The following is a 12,609-nucleotide window of genomic DNA, read 5'->3' as shown; positions in this document are numbered from 1 at the left end:
TAATGTGTGTGGAATGGGGGGTAACTAATTTCTTCAGCTAAATAATTCAATCCACTTCAAACAGACATAGGAGAACTTGTGCACCATTCACACACCCTCCAACCAAAAACGTCAAAAGAAAAAAACTGTTCGACAACCTCCTAGCCATTCGAGCTGCAACACTCGACCCCCAACTCTACAACCAATTGATATCAACCACAGACTGCAAAACCTTCAAAAAGAAATAAAAACCCTTCTATTCAAAAAACACATAAAACCAAACTAACACAATCAGAACTGTCCCAAGCATCACCTGCAACTACTCCATATGTACTTCTAATGTCATGACAATTTAGACATAATTTATGTTATGTTATGTTTGAAATAATGGTTATATATATGAGGTTCAATAAAAGAAAATTTTCACTGCCTGTTTCTATTCTGACCATTTATTCCATTTCATGGTTATTGCAAAAAAAAAAAAAAAAAAAATTTTTTTACATGGGGGGTGGGGGGTGTCAAAAAATGATGGGCCCCGGGTGCCACATACCCTAGGTACGCCACTGCTGAACACTAATACTAAGAGAGACAGAACTCTAACACTGAGAGAGAGAGAACATTGAAACTGAGACAGAGAGAACATTAACAGTGAGAGAGAGTGAACACTAACAATGAGAGAGAGACACAACACTAACACTGAAAGAGACGGAATACTAACACTGAGATTGACAGAACACTAACACTGAGAGAGAGAGAGAACATTAAAATTGAGAGAAAGAGAACACTAACAGTGAGAGAAACAGAACACTTATGCTGAGAGAGACAGAACACTAACACTAAGAGACAGAGAACACTTGAACACTAAGAGAGAGAACACAAGAAAACTGAGAGAGACAGAACACTAACACTAAGAGACAGAGAACACTTGAACACTAAGAGAGAGAACACAAGAAAACTGAGAGAGAGAGAACACTAACACTGAGAGAGAGAACACTATTACTGAGAGAGGAATACTAACACTGAGAGAGAGAGAACACTAACAGTGAGAGAGACAGAGCACTAACACTAAGAGATAGAGAACACTTGAACACTAAGAGAGAGAACACAAGAAAACTGAGAGAGAGAGAACACTAACACTGAGAGAGAGAACACTATTACTGAGAGAGAGAATACTAACACTGAGAGAGAGAGAACACTAACAGTGAGAGAGACAGAGCACTAACACTAAGAGATAGAGAACACTTGAACACTAAGAGAGAGAACACAAGAAAACTGAGAGAGAGAGAACACTAACACTGAGAGAGAGAACACTATTACTGAGAGAGAGAATACTAACACTGAGAGAGAGAGAACACTAACAGTGAGAGAGACAGAGCACTAACACTAAGAGATAGAGAACACTTGAACACTAAGAGAGAGAACACAAGAAAACTGAGAGAGAGAGAGAGAACACTAACACTGAGAGAGAGAACACTGCTTCGAAGGGCTTTAAACTAGGTAAGTTGGGGGAGGGTACCCATTTATATACCGGAGCAGTAAGTAACAATCCTAATAAGGTGAACCAAAACTCCACTTCTAAGTCAGAGGTAAGTACCCTTGCTGCAAAAGATTCGCTAGGAGACACTCTAATTCAGATGGGTAACTCTCTAAAGGGGTTTAGACACAAAGAGTGGAGAGCTATGCATGTAAATGCACACAGCCTAGGGAATAAATTTCTAGAACTAGAAACAGAAATAGTAAATGCAGACCTAGACGTGGTAGCAATATCCGAAACATGGTTCACTGACTCTCATGGGTGGGATATAACTATACCAGGATATAACCTGCTTCGCCAAGATAGAGAGGGTAAGTTGGGAGGTGGGGTAGCACTTTACATCAAAGAGAACATCAAGACAACTAGGATCACAGATGTCAAGTACACTGGGGAATCCATCTGGGTAAACCTGGCCAGAGGCGGAGAGAAATGCCTATACCTCGGTGTGGTATACAGACCTCCAAGACAATCGGAGGACAAAGACAATGAATTAATTGAAGACATTGAGAATATCACCTTACGGGGGGACGTTGTCCTGTTAGGGGACTTCAACATGCCTGATGTAGACTGGAACACATTCTCAGCAACAACTTGTAGTAGCAAGAGGATATTAACATCCATGAAGGGAGTACAGCTCAAACAAATGGTACTAGAGCCCACTAGGGCCCAGGCCATCCTGGACCTGATACTTACGAACGGGGAAAGCGTCACGGAAGTCTTGGTGGGAGAAACGCTGGCAACCAGTGACCATAACATGGTATGGTTCAACCTTAGAAAGGGCTTCCCTAGATCACAAACAAAAACGAAGGTACTCAATTTCCGGGGCACTGACTTCGCAAGCATGGGCGAGTTCGTCCATCAGACGCTACAGGCTCTGGAAACAACGGATGATGTGGAAGCTATGTGGTCAACACTGAAAAGGACACTACACGAAGCAACTATCCGCTACATAAAATCGGTAAATAAACAACAAAGAAAGAAGAAACCCCGTTGGTTCACTGATGAGATCTCACACCTAGTCAAGGACAAGAAAAGAGCATTTCTTTCATACAAATGCACCGGGGAGAAAGAAGCTAAAATTGAATACAAGACAAGGTCTGCAGCGGTCAAAACAGCAGTCAGGGAGGCCAAACTTCGAGTGGAAGAAACTCTAGCAAAGAACATTAAGAAAGGGGACAAATCCTTCTTCAGGTATATTAGTGACAGGCAGAAGAACACAAATGGGATAGTACGTCTTAGAACAGCAGATGGGATTTATGTGGAAACAGATTCCGAAAAAGCCAAACTACTGAACGATTACTTCTGCTCAGTCTTTACCTGCGAGGCACCTGGACACGGGCCACAGCTGGAAGCAAAGCCAAGCAAGGAAGACCCATTTCAGAATCTTGGGTTCTCACCAGCTGATGTTTACAGCGAACTGTCAAGACTCAAGGTAAGCAAAGCCATGGGACCAGACAAATTGCACCCACGAGTTCTCAGGGAGCTGTGCGATGTCCTGGCGGAACCATTAACCATGCTCTTCAATCTCTCCCTAAGTACAGGGAGAGTCCCCCTGGACTGGAAAACAGCTAACGTCGTTCCTCTGCACAAAAAGGGTTGCAGAGCGGAGGCTGCAAATTACAGACCAGTGAGTCTCACATCAATAGTGTGTAAACTCATGGAAACACTACTTAAATGTAAATTAGACACGATTTTGGATGAGGGGAATCTAAGGGATCCTAGTCAACATGGATTCACTAAGGGTAGATCATGCCAATCCAATCTTATCAGCTTCTTTGATTGGGTAACAGGAAAGCTGGACTCGGGAGAGTCTCTGGACATAGTGTACTTAGACTTCAGTAAAGCTTTCGACAGCGTCCCACACCGTAGACTATTAAACAAGATGAAATCGATGGGGTTAGGCGAGACACTAATTGCATGGGTCAAAGATTGGCTGAGTGGAAGACGTCAGAGGGTGATGGTCAACGGCACCCTCTCTGAGACATCGGAGGTGACCAGCGGAGTGCCACAGGGCTCGGTCCTGGGTCCACTCCTTTTTAACATATTCATAAGAGACTTGACCCAAGGGCTTCAGGGTAAAGTAACTCTATTCGCTGATGACGCCAAACTATGTAATATAGTAAGTGAAAGCAATCTGCAGGATAGTATGACGCAGGATCTGCTTACGTTGGAAAACTGGTCCTCGACATGGCAGCTGGGCTTCAACGCTAAGAAATGTAAGGTTATGCATCTCGGTAGCAGAAATCCATGCAAACCTTACACCTTAAATGGAGAAACACTAGCTAGGACTTCAGAAGAAAGAGACTTGGGAATAATCATCAGTACAGACATGAAGGCCGCCAAACAAGTAGAGAAGGCCTCATCCAAAGCAAGGCAACTTATGGGATGTATCAATAGAAGCTTCGTTAGCCGCAAATCTGAAGTCATAATGCCACTGTACAGAACCATGGTGAGACCTCATCTGGAATACTGTGTGCAATTCTGGAGGCCACATTACCGTAAAGACGTGCTTAGAGTTGAGTCGGTTCAGCGGATGGCCACTAGGATGATCTCGGGGCTCAAGGGTCTCTCGTACGAAGAAAGACTAAACAAATTGCAGCTCTACACTCTAGAGGAGCGCAGGGAGAGGGGAGACATGATTGAGACATTTAAATACATCACGGGACGTGTCGAGGTGGAAGAAGACATCTTCTTTCTCAGGGGACCCTCGGTCACAAGGGGACATCCATTCAAACTCAGAGGAGGGAAATTCGATAGTGACATAAGGAAGTATTTCTTCACAGAAAGGGTTGTAGATCACTGGAACAAGCTTCCAGAGCAGGTGATCAAGGCCACCAGCGTTATTGACTTTAAGAATAAATGGGATGCCCTAGTAGGATCCTTACGAGGGTCGAGTTAAGGAACTAGGTCATTAGTACTCAGACTTAATGGGGTGGGTCAGTAGAGTGGGCAGACTTGATGGGCTATAGCCCTTTTCTGCCGTCATCTTTCTATGTTTCTATGTTTCTATGAGAGAGAGAACACTATTACTGAGAGAGAGAATACTAACACTGAGAGAGAGAGAACACTAACAGTGAGAGAGACAGAGCACTAACACTAAGAGATAGAGAACACTTGAACACTAAGAGAGAGAACACAAGAAAACTGAGAGAGAGAGAACACTAACACTGAGAGAGAGAACACTATTACTGAGAGAGAGAATACTAACACTGAGAGAGAGAGAACACTAACAGTGAGAGAGACAGAGCACTAACACTAAGAGATAGAGAACACTTGAACACTAAGAGAGAGAACACAAGAAAACTGAGAGAGAGAGAACACTAACACTGAGAGAGAGAACACTATTACTGAGAGAGAGAATACTAACACTGAGAGAGAGAGAACACTAACAGTGAGAGAGACAGAGCACTAACACTAAGAGATAGAGAACACTTGAACACTAAGAGAGAGAACACAAGAAAACTGAGAGAGAACACTAACAGTGAGAGAGACAGAGCACTAACACTAAGAGATAGAGAACACTTGAACACTAAGAGAGAGAACACAAGAAAACTGAGAGAGAGAGAACACTAACAGTGAGAGAGACAGAGCACTAACACTAAGAGAAAGACAACACATAAATACTGAAAGAGACTGAACACTAATACTAAGAGAGACAGAACTCTAACGCTGAGAGAGACAGAACACTAAGGCTGAGAGAGAGAACACTAACACTGAGAGAGAGAGAACATTGAAACTGAGACAGAGAGAACATTAACAGTGAGAGAGAGTGAACACTAACAATGAGAGAGAGACACAACACTAACACTGAAAGAGACGGAATACTAACACTGAGATTGACAGAACACTAACACTGAGAGAGAGAGAGAACATTAAAATTGAGAGAAAGAGAACACTAACAGTGAGAGAAACAGAACACTTATGCTGAGAGAGACAGAACACTAACACTAAGAGACAGAGAACACTTGAACACTAAGAGAGAGAACACAAGAAAACTGAGAGAGAGAGAACACTAACAGTGAGAGAGACAGAGCACTAACACTAAGAGAAAGACAACACATAAATACTGAAAGAGACTGAACACTAATACTAAGAGAGACAGAACTCTAACGCTGAGAGAGACAGAACACTAAGGCTGAGAGAGAGAGAACACTAACAGTGAGAGAGACAGAGCACTAACACTAAGAGAAAGACAACACATAAATACTGAAAGAGACTGAACACTAATACTAAGAGAGACAGAACTCTAACGCTGAGAGAGACAGAACACTAAGGCTGAGAGAGAGAGAACACTAACACTGAGAGAGAGAGAACATTGAAACTGAGACAGAGAGAACATTAACAGTGAGAGAGAGTGAACACTAACAATGAGAGAGAGAGACAACACTAACACTGAAAGAGACGGAATACTAACACTGAGATTGACAGAACACTAACACTGAGAGAGAGAGAGAACATTAAAATTGAGAGAAAGAGAACACTAACAGTGAGAGAAACAGAACACTTATGCTGAGAGAGACAGAACACTAACACTAAGAGACAGAGAACACTTGAACACTAAGAGAGAGAACACAAGAAAACTGAGAGAGAGAGAACACTAACACTGAGAGAGAGAGAACATTGAAACTGAGACAGAGAGAACACTAACGCTGAGAGAGAGAATACTAACACTAGAAGAGAGAACATTAACACTATGAGAGAGAGAGAACACTAACAGTGAGAGATAGAGAATATTAACAACTATTGTGAAGACCCCCATCAGCAAGAGCAGCATCTCCCCAGCACCCCTGGCGACTTCTGCTGCTGCTGGCAAAACAGGCTACCTCAGACCTGTAACCTCAGCAGCAGGGTGTCAGGTGAGAGAGAGGAACACACTGGATGGAAAGGGAGCGAGGGGGGCAGATGCTTTATAGAAGGGTATGGGGAGGGAGGGGGCAGATACTGGATGGAAAGAGAGAAGAGGATGATGCTTTATATAAGGGGATGCAGAGATGGAAGAGAACATAAGAACATAGAAATTGGCACTGCTGGGTCAGACCAGGGGTCCAAACTGCCCAGCAGTCTGCTCCCGCAACAGCCCCCAGGTGAAAGACCAGTGCCTTAACTTAGACTAGGCAGATGGTGTGGAGAAGAGATAGGTGGAAGATGATGGAAGGGGAAAATGAAAGGGGAGGGGGGCAGATGCTTTATAGAAGGGGATGGTTGCCATGGGACATAGAAGGGAAAGTTATGCTCTTGGTGCATGGCCCAAGAAGCAGCAGCCAAGTTCCTGCAAAATTAAGTTGTTTTTTTTAAAAATGAGGTTGTGGCAATGAGAACAAAACAGTTCACATTTGATGGAAAAATATAATTTATTTAAAGTTCATCATGGGATATATAATTGATACCAAGATCATTTAACTTGGTGTACAGAATTAAATTTTGCAACATAGTCCACATACATTAAGAAGCTTATTCTACTTATAAACGCTTATTAAAGCATTTTGTTTTGGTTCAATATCGTTTGTGAGGTATAAAATCGTCCTCCCTTTGTGCGGGATAGAATTATAACCGGACGATTAATCGGGTGACGTCACCAGCGCACGAAGTTTACGTAACATCTACCACCCTATGAGGGGTGATGACCAAAGCTAGCGTAAATGATCATATGGCAATCAGGTGAGCGATGACGTGGAGTCTAATGACTGAGCATATAAAGTTCACGGTATTCGCCACTTTTGAGAATGCAACGTTGGAGTGAGGAGATGTGACTGCGCTCGGTAATCTTTGCGATGCTGTAACCTTGGAGGGAAGAGGTTCCGCGCTACAGCGGGTAAGTTTTTAGATGCTGTTTTAAGATGTAAGCGGTTAGAATGAGTTTGAAAGTTTAAATTTTGAACTTGGAGATTAAGACTTGTGTTTAAATTTAACTATAGTCGTTGCCTTCAGTATTCCTAAACCGAAGCTTTGTTTTAGCGTTTCCCGTACGATGCTTGTTTTTGGAGGGGTAATTTTAAGAGTTAACACGCTTAGGATCCGCTCAGTGGCGTACCTAGGGTCTACGACACCCGGGGCCCACTGTTTGTTTGTTTTTACACCCACACACCCCCCCCCATGTAAAAAAAAGACTTAATAATGTTTTTCCAGGTGCAAGCTATGAGGGGTGGTGTTATTGGGTTTGGAGTCACGGTCCAGGAACTTCTCTTTTCAGGGCCCGGTTCCAAGGCTTTGGTCCCGGTTCCGGTGCCGTGATCCAGCATGTTTTCAGCCTTCTCTCCTGTCCGATGGTCTTTTACCTTCCGTGAAGCCCGGAGAAACTGTCGGCCTCGGCAGTGATTCAGCTACTTCCCCCGCGGCTCCCCTTCCGCGCTTTTCGTGTCTGTCTCTGGCGCAATTCTCCCGGAAAAGCGCGGAAGGGGAGCCGCGGGGGAAGTAGCTGAATAACTGCCGAGGCCGACAGTTTTTTCAGGCTTCACGGAAGGTATAGCTTAAATTAAATTAAAACAACCACAATGATTTAACTTTAGAAGCGGTAGAATAATTTCAATTAAATGAAAAAGCAATTTAAGAAACGGTCTTAAAATCACGTTGCCAATAGATTCATTATTGTATTGTGTACCATGTGGTACTTTTAATGTCATAGGTTTTAAAAGTTATAAAAAATGTAATATGCACATTAAAAATTAGCAGTTTTAATTCAAAGAGAAAATGAGACTTTTTAAACAGATGTGATTTCAAATAATTTGTATTTTGTGAACACAATGATTTTTATTGCTGACTATAATTGATTGATAAATAGTTGATCTGGTAATTGATAGTATATTAAAAGTTGAAGCGTAACTCATACTAATCTAGCTTTTGATTATAAAGATTGCTATAATATAATTTGTTTATTCTAATTAGTGAATAAGAGGTTAACTAGTGAAGGAATAAGAGAACAAATTAAAAGCATACTTTTAAGTGCTTCAATTGAAGCACCAGATTGATCTAGCTTTTGATTATAAAGATCCCTATAACATAGGGGATTCAATTTACAAAGATGATTATGAATCAGTAATAAAGACATTAGTTTAAATCAAAATTTATATATTTTGTTAATATAATTCTATAGATTATATTGTGGTGATTTAAATAGATACTTGACAAGCAATAAGAATATTTAGAAATGTAATTGGAAATTTATTATAATACAGTATTAGAATTCTTGCAGTAACTAAAGTTTGAAGCGTTAACAATAAAATATTATGTTGCAAATAATGAGGGTATTGATCTTCTTTTTTTTCTATTTTTTTAAGGCTTCAATAACATGATTACAATTGAAATTATGTCTGAAATCTCCACCTTGGCTTTCTTGAAAGCAGTAGCAGCTTGTGGATATTGCCATTGGCTGCAAAGCTTTGAGATTTTGAGTTGCTAGACCGGAGGAAGATGTCTTCAGTCGGCAGGGCTTGGGAGTCCACACTAGCTCAAGTATTTATAAATTGCACAAGGGCAGGGAGAAACTTTGGTGCCCATCCACTAATTTTGGGCTCCAGTTCTTCCCCCAATCAGCTGAATACAAAAATAATTGTGATTAGCATATCCCAAAGCTAACATATTCCAGTTAATAAATTCAAAATAAAACAATTTTTTCTAGCTTGTCTGGATGTATTGTTTTTCTATCATCTTGGTCCCAGTTTCTCTTTTTGCGTTTAGTCTATTTTTTTTCTCCTTCTCTTGTAACATTCCATTTCCCTCTTATGCCTGCCTCTAATGTATTTTTTTCCCCTTTCAGCTTAATTTTTTGCCTGTGTCCACTCAAATCTTGCCTTCTTTCTCACCCTTCTTCTTTTTAAATGTTCAGCTACTTCACAATTCTCCATCTTATCTCAGTCCCTAGCTCTCCCATTTCCCATCTCACTCTTTTCACAGCCTCCTTGTTACTGTTTTCTACTCCCCATTACCCCATTAATACCACTGTACTCGCTGCTCTTTCACTTATCTTGTCATCTCCCTTTTGACCTCATCCACATGGGTCACATCTCTCCTCAGGCTATAATTCCCTGTTCCTTTCTTTCTAGCATCTCTCTGCCTTCCATCCCCAGATCCAACTTTTCTCCCTTTCTCTTCCCAACTGCTCCATCTCATCTCTCCCCCTGCCTGCCTCCCTTCCCCAGGTCCACCATTTCTTCCTTTCTCTCTTCCTCCACACTATCCCAGGTCCAACTTCTCTCCCTTCAGACTATTACCCACCATCTCTATATTTTGGCCCCATAAGCTCTCCCACCTCCCCCCAGCCCAATCTAGCACTTCTTTAATACCATCCCCCTCTGTACTTTAAAAAAAAAAAAGAAAGCCCAGTATGTTCTCCCCTCCTTCTCTCTGTGCCCATGCATCTCTACCTCACTCCTCTCCTACTCCCTCCCTTCTCTCTCTGCCTAACAGTTCTCTTCATCTCATGTGCACCATCTTTCCCTTTCTATTCTCTCCCGCATCTCTTTCCCTCACTCCCTCCATTCTTCCATATTAAGGCTCATGCTCCCCTCCCTCTTTCCCTTCATTCTGTGTCCCAAGTTCATGCCCCTCCTTCCTTCATCCTGTATGTGCTCCCTCCCTTAAGTCTCAACACATCCTCCTTCCTTATTTCCCTCACTTACTTATATATTTTGTTTGTTTTTTGTACTGCAGGGATTCCTAGAATGTGAGTTACCTGATCACCGAAAGGAGTCGACTGAAATTTTACAGGAAGGATGGCAGGTAAGAATTTCCAGTTGTTAAATTCAAATTAAAACAATTTTTTCTACCTTGTCTGGATGTTTTGTTTTTCCATCATCTCAGTCCTAGTTTCTTTTTGCATTTTGCCCATCTTTAACTAAGTCTGTTTCTAGTGTCTGCTGTCCATTTATTTTCTCTTCTCCTCTCATTCCATTGTTTTTCCTTATGCCTATGTCCAATGTATTTTTCCCTTTCAGCTTTCTTAACTTTATTTTTTTGCTTCTTTCCACTCAAATCTTGCCTTTCTCACCCTTTTTAAATGTTCCGCTACCTCAGTTTTCCATCTTTTCTCCATCCCTAGCTCTTCCATTTCCCATCTCACTCTTTTCCCAGCCTCCTTTTTCCTGATCTCTACTCCCCATTACCCTAATACCACTGTACTCGCTGCTCATTTCTTGTCATCTCCCTTTTGACCTTATCTACATGGGTCACCACTTTCAGAATCCCCCTCCCTCTCCCCTCAGGCTGTAACTGCCTATCTCTTTCTTTCCATCCCCTAGCATCTTCTTATCCCAGCTATTCCCTCCTGCCCTCCTATGGGTTCTTCTCTGCTTCTCTATCCCCACAGTCCAATGTTTTGCTCTTCTGTTTTTCTTCCCTTCCCCCTCCTTGATGCTGTATCTCTGCCTTCCATCCACAGACCTAACATTTCTCCCTCCCTCCCTTCCATCCCCGGATCCAACTTCTCTTCCTCTTCCCAAATGCCCTATCCCATCATTTCTCCTTCCTTCCCTTCTATCCCCGGATCCAACTTTTCTTCCTTCCTCTTCCCAAATGCCCCATCCCATCTCTCCCTCTGCCTGCATCCCTTCCCCAGGTCCACCATATCTCCCTTTCTATTCCCAACAGTTTTTCCTTGAAGTATCTTTCCCTCTTCCTCCACACCATCCCAGGTCCAATTTCTTTCCCTTAAGACTATTGCCCACCATCTCTCTCTGTTTCTGGCCCCATAAGCTCTCCCCCCCCCCCTTCACAGCTAATCTAGCACTTCATTAATACCCTCCCCCTCTGTAGTTAAAGTGCGGGAGGCTTCCTCGGCCCAGTATGTTCTCCCTTCTCTCCACGCTCATATCTCTACCTCACTCCTCTCCCCCGTGACCAATAATTCTCTCTTTGTCTGTCTTCATCATCTTTTCCTCACTCCCTCCATTCTTCCATATTATGGCTTGTGCACCCCTCACTCTTTCCTTTCATTGTGTGTTCCAAGTTCATGACCCTGTTTGTGCTCCCTCAAGTCCTAACACGTCCTTCCTTCCCTCACTTACATATTTAGTTTGTTTTGTACTGCAGGGATTCCTAGGATGCGAGTTACCTGATCACTGAAATTTTACAGGAAGGATGTCGGGTAAGAATTTCCTGACTCCAAATGGTAAATTGGTTGGCAGTGATTGGTCAAGGAGAACTTTGGAGTTGAGAATCGAATTATACACAAGATGGAAGCCATGCAATTCAAAAGGGACCATGCTGCATTTTTAAAATAGGAAATTTTTAGAAGTGTAGTGCAGTGATTAAAGCTACAACTTCAGCATCCAGAGGCTTTGGGATCAAACCCACGCTGATCCTGATGACCCTGGGCAAATCACTTAATCCCTCCATTGCCCAAGCTACATTAAATAGATTATGAGGCCATTGGGACCAGGGGGATAGAAAGATACTACATGAGGTAGGGAGGGATAAAAGCTGGAAGGGTTTTGCTGCACAAGGGATGGGAGGGATAGAAAGGAAATAGGAAGAATTGGGGTGGAGAAGAAGGAAGAGATGATCATTGTGTATGGGAAAAATCTAGTGTCTTTTTTGGGCTCAAAATGAATGAGTCTTATTTTTGGGGAAACGCATTTCTTAAATGGATAGAAATGAATTGAAATATTTGAAAAGTGTTTATTGAAAAATTATTTATTTCTGAAGACAGGAATATTTGGAGGCTTTGGCTGAGCAGATTTTCCATAAGAACAGCAGTGGTCAACTTTAGGATGTTAACTACTTGTTGGTCTACCTTGGTGTTCACCACTGCCTTGGTGTATACTGCTTTGGGGGGGGTGATCACCACTGCCTTGGGGGGGGGTTTGATCACCACTGCCTTGGTGTACACTGCCTTGGTGTAAATCGCTTTGGGGGGGGGGGTTGATCACCGCCCTGGTGTACATCGCTTTGGGGGGGGGGGGGGTTGATCACCGCCCTGGTGTACATTGCTATAGGGGGGTTGATCACCGCCTTAGTGTACACCGCTATGGGGGGGTTGATCACCACCCTGGTGTACACTGCCTTGGTGTACACCGCTATGGGGGGGTTGAACACTGCCCTGGTGTACACTGCCCTGGTGTACACTGCCCTGGTGTAGACCGCTATGGGGGGTTGATCACCGC

General features: G+C 42.7%; 1 long non-coding RNA gene across 1 annotated transcript; it reads left to right on the top strand.

Moving 5' to 3' along the window:
- Positions 1-7,238: 7,238 nt before the first annotated feature.
- LOC117354797 lies at positions 7,239-11,591 on the top strand. The gene is made up of 4 exons (XR_004538256.1): positions 7,239-7,325; positions 8,788-8,962; positions 10,160-10,228; positions 11,537-11,591. It is a non-coding gene; the product is annotated as an uncharacterized LOC117354797 (long non-coding RNA).
- Positions 11,592-12,609: the final 1,018 nt, after the last annotated feature.

This window comes from Geotrypetes seraphini, chromosome 2 (genome assembly GCF_902459505.1).
Source record: "Geotrypetes seraphini chromosome 2, aGeoSer1.1, whole genome shotgun sequence".
Taxonomy (NCBI): domain Eukaryota; kingdom Metazoa; phylum Chordata; class Amphibia; order Gymnophiona; family Dermophiidae; genus Geotrypetes; species Geotrypetes seraphini.
Note: the sequence above shows the minus strand (reverse complement) of the source record. Positions and strands in the feature narration are given on the sequence as shown.